The sequence below is a fragment of the Pinus tabuliformis genome, chromosome 4_2 (genome assembly GCF_031772625.1).
Source record: "Pinus tabuliformis cultivar Carrire ecotype Pingquan chromosome 4_2, CPIR1, whole genome shotgun sequence".
NCBI lineage: Eukaryota > Viridiplantae > Streptophyta > Pinopsida > Pinales > Pinaceae > Pinus > Pinus tabuliformis.
In genome coordinates, this window is record NC_142304.1 from 504,909,640 (window position 1) to 504,916,872 (window position 7,233).

Genomic DNA, 7,233 nt, shown 5'->3' on the forward strand with positions numbered 1-7,233 from the left:
GAGCCAAATTACCATTATTATGCCATTGATAAAAAAATTTCCTAAAACATCTCACACCAGTGCCTCTAATTCCTAGATTTCAATGGCTTTATCATTGAAGTCACTAACATTTCTTATTTGATGAAATCATGAAAATAAGAAAAAATATAGAGGTTTTTAGCATGTACCCAATGCTTTTAAATGCCAAAAAACTTCAAAGATGAGCCATAGAGTATAAAATTAGGTCTAGCTTTAGGTAGGGTGAATCTTTTATCCCATGTATCAACAAACTATTGTATATGGTAAATTGTGATTATTTATTATAATTTTCTTCCATTCATTCCTAAACAAAGGAATAATTAAGTTATCACTTCTCATCCTTAAAAGGTATCAAACTTAGAAAATGGATGTGTATTTTGAATCTCTCATAAATGAGTTTCAAATATTATGGAATGGTGTGAGAATGTGTTAGATATTGTTAATAGTTGAGAAAAATCAAACACATCAAGAGAAATAGTGAAAAGTCTTTATGACATATTCAACATTTTGTATCGATCTCAATATTGAATTTATAGTACATGAATTTAAACATTCTAAATCTAGATGTCACTAACAAGTCATCAATGATTCATGGAAACACCTCATCAAATATTATGGTTACAACTCATGATAATGTGGTATTCAAACTTTGTGATTGTATAGGGACTAATAGTCCAACATTCCTCCCCCCGCCCTCGTTAGATCACAATTCTAAATAATTAAACTGCGTTTTGATGAAGATATACTTGAACAACCACCAATATTTGGAAGTGGATAGCTATCATGTTAGAACATTCCTAATGGGTAACTGAAATGATTGTTGACTACTTATTGAGGAGATCAATTTTTATGTTGTAATTCCCAAATGTTAATTAAATTTCAATTGTGGCAAGAATTCTAAGTTTGAAGCCTAACCATTAACATTTGATATCTCCACTATTAGGTGCAAGGTGAGAATATTGCTAAAGGGATCCAAGCTCTAGTTTTGGATTCTTTTGTTCTTCAAAATTTCATAATTGAGGGATCCAAATTGGAGCCTTGGAGTCTTTATGTGGTGGTTTTATTGCTTAACCACTAACCATATTCACTTCATTTGGTGGTTTTTGGTTGACCATTAATGATATTCCATTGGTACTGGAGGTTTTTGGTTTAGCATTAACCATTTCACTTGAACAATATGGTGGTTTTTGATGACCACTAACCAATTTAAGTTGAACAATGTGGGGTTTTTGATTTACCACTAAGTAATATTCACTCCCACCCTTAAGGTGTAAGGGAGTTTATTTTTTTCAATGAGTTCCCCCTCTTGAGGTGTGGATAGTACCATATTTAATTTTGAATATATAATTATACCTCAAACATACCCTAAAATTATATCGAATAATTGTTTGATAGCTTTTTGATTTTTCCATTTTTTTTAATGTCTTTACCTCTATCTTGACTAGATGGTAAGATGTTAAGCCTTATATAAGCCCCATGTTGACCCTAAAACCCATTTTATTGAGTGAATACATCTCTATTGTTATGTAGGCTAGAACCTCTCATGCTCTCACTTTATTATAATTGTACCCTTTGTCTCCTATATACACACACACACACACACTAAGGAGACCTACCTTGAGAATCATCAAGTATTATATTGTACATTGTATTCATCACAAAGGATGTTTCCCCCTAAGAGGATTGTTCCCCCTTAGAGAAGTTAGAAAATGGGAAAGAGACCTACCTCGAATTTGTAACAAGCTTTCCTTCCTCCTTGCTTGTAAGCTCCAATTGCAGCTCCAAGTGATATAATTAAAACCTGCACACATGACTAAAACAAGTAAAGGATCTACAACAACCAAGTAGCATAGTCTAACATATCTATTCAATGAATCAACAAGGAATTAAAATACATGAATGTAAAAAGAACACAAAACATATAGGAAAACAAGATACTCTTCGTATTAATAAAAATAGGAGAGCGTTTACAACCATAAATAATATCTGATCTTGTATATGTCTCCCCAAGTTGACTTGTCCTTCCTTGTCACAAAGCACACCTCAATATCAACCATAATGCATGAAGACGATGACTCCTTTAGGTTCAAGGAAACAATGTGAGGGAACAATCAATCTCCATGAGCTAACCTTGATGCTATGGATGGAAGTAAATTTATAGGAGAGGGATGGTAGTTTAGGATTTACCATAATGAGCTTAAGATCCACTAATGATGGAAGGATGAGATCAAGGGATAAGGTGTGAAATCTCCAAGGTAGGATCAGATAGGATTCAAGCTTCTTATCAATGGTAAATGGTTAAAACGACCCTTGGAAGCTTATGTAAGAGGAAGCTTCAGAATTATTTTTAGTTTTCCCGAATTTCTAGAATAAATGCACCTGTGGAAGGGAGAAACTAGTGCTGACCAACATTGGTGTAGAAGGGAGCAACCAACGTTGAATGCAGGTGGCTAAAGGAACATGGTGCACTGGGGATAAAAACATTGATTTTGAGTAATTAATCCCAGAAACTCAGAATTTTTGGAAAGGTCATGCTTAGGGCTTTGTGAAGGGTTGATGACAACATGTTCATGGATGTTGATTGATCTAGTTTGTAGGCCTATTGACCATATGTAAAAAAATGGCCTATAACATGGTGAGCATGCTTTTTAATGTAACTTCATTTTTTTATTATCAATGTGGTTCTTCTTGTAAGTATGCATAATGAGTACTCATTGGATGTGGAATTTAATTCTGCATCCAATGAATGTCTAAACTTAAAATTTCAGTAAATATATAAGAAGATAAGCCAAAAATACAATAAAAAATTAGTTTTTTTTTTCCTCCAAAATTCATAACTCTTATTTTATTATTTTAATTATTATTTTATTATTTTTCCTTAGGAGGCCACTTTTAGGCTGAAATTTTCTCTAATGAAGATTTTAGGAGACATATAGAAGTACCCATTTCAAAATAATATTTGAAGGATTGGATACATGGCACATTATATAAGTTTGCTCGTTGTAAGAGGCCAAAAATGAAAAAGTTTTAGGAAAGTTACCATAAATTTCACTTGGCACATCAAATTTTATTCGCACGTGTCGAATTGAAAAAAATACATATTCGAATTTTATATACCAAATTTTTAGATCCAAAACGACTTAAATCTCATACACAGATCAAGAAAAACTTAAGCCATTCAAATATTCTCCAAATTAAGGTACAAAACTTACAAGTGACCTAACTATTGATTATAAGAGCCCATTTTTTTGTGACTGAAAATTGTTATAAAGAGGAGTACTATTATTAATTTCCAACATGCCTCCAAAGAAAGCTACTACACCAATTAAATCTACTAAAGGATCATCCTTGACTCATGAAGAAAGTGAAGGCTTAGAATTTAGGTTATCTCAATTAGAAAATTGAGGTAATGGAATGGATGGTAGTATGTTGAAAAAGGTGGATTTTAAAAGAGAAATGGAGGAGAAGATGAATGAAATAAGGAAGGAGTGAAAAAGAGTATGAATGAAAATAAGGAAGAAATAGAAATGAAGATGAATGAAAATAAGGAAGAAATGCAAAAATCCATCAGGGAAAAACTAAAAAAATTACAAAACATTTTATTAAATGATCTCCCAAAAAGGGATGTGTAAATACAAGGAAACCAGGAACATAAGGAGAAGAATGGTGTTGAGAATGAATTTCACATGGGAAACATGCTATCAAAATTGGAGAGCACAATTACGATTCAAAGAACCATAGTCATGGATTTTCAATAAGTTCACATGAAGGAACTACTATATTCAAAAAATTGATATGAGGAGATTTGATGGTAATGATCCTGTAACATGGATATTTCTGATGGAGCAATACTTTGATCTACACCAAGTCGCATCCTTACAAAAGTTAAATAGTATATCTATGTTTTAAGAACAAGACCAACATTTATGGTATCAATGTCTTTTTCAAAGGAAAAATTATCATTGTTATATCTTGGTCCATTTTTACAAAGGAATTGATATCACATTATGGGGACATTAAAAGAAATACATTCTTTAGTCAACTAGTATATCTTCGATAAAAAGGTCTAGTTATAGATCACATTCAACAATTCCAAAACTTGAGTCTCAAAATAAAGAATATTTCAGAGGATAATTTGTTAGAAATATTTATGGGAACTATAAAGGAAAGCATTGTAACATACCTCAAAACTTACCAACTTAAATTAATGGAACATCCAAATTTATACCATTAAATTTTTTATTATCCTCTTTGATTAACCTAATCTTGCCCATTTATTTACTACCATAATAGGAATAACTGTTATTTTTTATCTTCAGTTTATTTGCTCATGATTTATCAACCATTTAAAATATTATTATACATCAAGGCTTCTTGGGTTGGCTAGGGTACCTGGACCCACTCTTGTCTTTAATTTATATAACATTGGTTGGGAATGATTCTTGGGCTTGTGATGGTAACAAGTCATCACATATATATTTTTTATACATAGCATAAATCAACACTATCATCATGTTCAACTAAAAGTTTTGACTACATAATAATTCACTCCCCTTATACTGATGTACTTTGGTATATAAAGTGCTTTATACTATGTTGGTAAATTTCCGATGGTGCATTCAAGGTGTTACAAATACGGTCCCAATTGTCTTGCTATTCACATGATAAAGGGCACATGGCCTGGAAACTTATAGATAACTCATCCCTGATCATGTGAGGGAAGATGTGAATGGTACAGATTGATTTTGAGGATCCAACAATGGGGTTTAGTTACCCAACAATTAAGGTAACTACTCCCCTCTCCTCCCACTATCTCCTTTGTCACTTACACACTTGATTTTTTAGGGCGAATATTTGGAAGTCTAAGGATTCTTGCTACCAAGGTTCATATTTCAACATGAATATGCTATTATGGTAAATTTATGTTAGAAATGAGGGTTTATTATCTGTCTTCTATGCCTCCTGGTATAAACAGCTACACTCTCTTGCATTCTAGGTAGTGGTTAAAATTTTTGGTCCTTTCTTTGCTATTTCTTCTATCACTTGTTTTTCAAATTACTTCTTATCAAGTGACTAGTTTCCTCACTCACTCGACTTGCAGATCCCGAATTAAGGTTAATATAATTCATTCTTCTTCTTTTTATTTCGTAGGGATTTATTTCCCCTCTTCTTCCACTGCACTCGTCTGCAAGTTTTTATTGATACATTTAGTTTTCTCTAATGCCATTCAAGTAACCCATCCCAAAAAATGAAAATTCTAATGGTCTTGGCATTTTTTCATTTACTTTTGTGATTAAGTTTATTGTCTTTCCAACAAGGGTTACTAAGTAAAGCCCTCATTGTGTTGTGACAAGAGCAAAGAATTCCCACTTTCGTCAAGTCTATTTCCAGGTAACAATTGTCCTATACTCTGATAAATATTTTACTTAAAACTATTTTTGGATTTCTCACTTCCTAAGCTATTATTACTAACAACAATGATGTTGCATGTTTGTTCACTCATGGCATTATGAAGTTCAATAGGGAAGGGGACTTGACAAGGGTTTATCTTTCCTTTTATTATCTACATATTTTAAGTACCTTTTCTTATATGTTACCATTGTCACAACTTTTTTCTTCTGGAGGTTACCCCGACCTGACTAGGCCAAATTAGTATTGTCAAGTTAAGCCCTCTTGTATAAGTGAAATTTCATATAGATCCCTAGTTGAATGGTTTATTTGTGTCAAGAGAACTGAGTAGGTGAAATGAATGCTACTTCAAAAAGTTTGATTCATACTTTTTACGAGCACAAGGTTGTACACCTGTAGTCGCTTAAGGATAATAAATTTGTACTTTTTATAGGCACAAGGTTATATATACCTGTAACCTGAAAAATTATATTTGATCTTATTTATATAATTCTTGTTTGATTTGTTCTTGGTTGAGGTCGAGTGGAATCTTGTCAATATTCTGATGTATCGACTTTATGGAATTTTCTTACTGAATTTACGAAGTAAAATCCCTCCATTGTTATATATACATGTTGTAATGAGTTTTCTTCAGAATGACTTGAATATGATACCTTTCTCTTTGATTTTAATCATAACTTTATTCAAAGTTATTTATTATAGTTCACAATTTTTCCTCTTTGTATACTATACTTGCTTGGCTTTCAAATATATATATATATATATATATATATATGCATTTATAGTGATTATATTATTTTCATACAACTATAGGCTAGGGTCAGCAAATGTAAGACGCTTGTATCCAAGTTTCTACATTTGATCCTTGCAAGGCCATTATCAAATAGAAAAGGAATGCATGCAAACACATGTTAGCACATAAATTATTTTTCTTACTACCAAATTGTACACATGCTAATCTTATCTCTTTAATCTGTCACGTAGCCATTTCTGGAAAATCTTCCTGACTGGGAAACTTGTTGGTGTCCAGGTATGAACGATTTATTCACCCTATTCCGACATTAAGTTATCAATCTGAGTGCGTATCCTTTCAAGGCAATGCACAAGGTATATGCAGGGGCAAAAGCGTAATCCATTTCGACCAAGGGTTCACGGGTTAAGATTCAAAACATGGTTGTAAGATTGAACTAATTACAAAACTTCAGAAATAATCATAAACAGGAAAGAACTATAACAACAAGCATAAACTAATAAATGTCACACACACAAAGATGCAACACCTGACCAGAAGAGCGGGCCCAACTCTCTGATCAGGGTTGCGTTAGTCATGGAAAGGATTGGAACAGAAAAATAGATGGTACTTTATTAATCTGTAACAAATGATTATAATAGCGATGGGAGAACCCCCATTCACAAGAACAATTTTCATTTTTTACAGAACGAGGGAGATTAACAGAGCTCCCTGAAACATGGTAACCACATCTTCAAAATGTACATTAGTTGGAACGACACCATCACCAGATGTTCGAGATAGAAAAAAGGTCCAAGAATAGTTCCAGGGGAGTTGTGACTCCAGCTGCGTGGCCTCCTAATGGCTGGCCATTACCAGATTTGTTGTGAGGTGCTGAAACGAGGGTTCCTATTCTCCAAGCTATGGTCAAACAGATGTTTTAGTATCGCGAATAGATAAGACTCCGTGAAATTACTTCATTAATTAAAATATTCCAATTGCACAAGTCAGGGGTGTTTACCTTGTAGGTCTAATATAACAACATAGGTAAATGAGTACAAAAAGGTAAAAAAGGA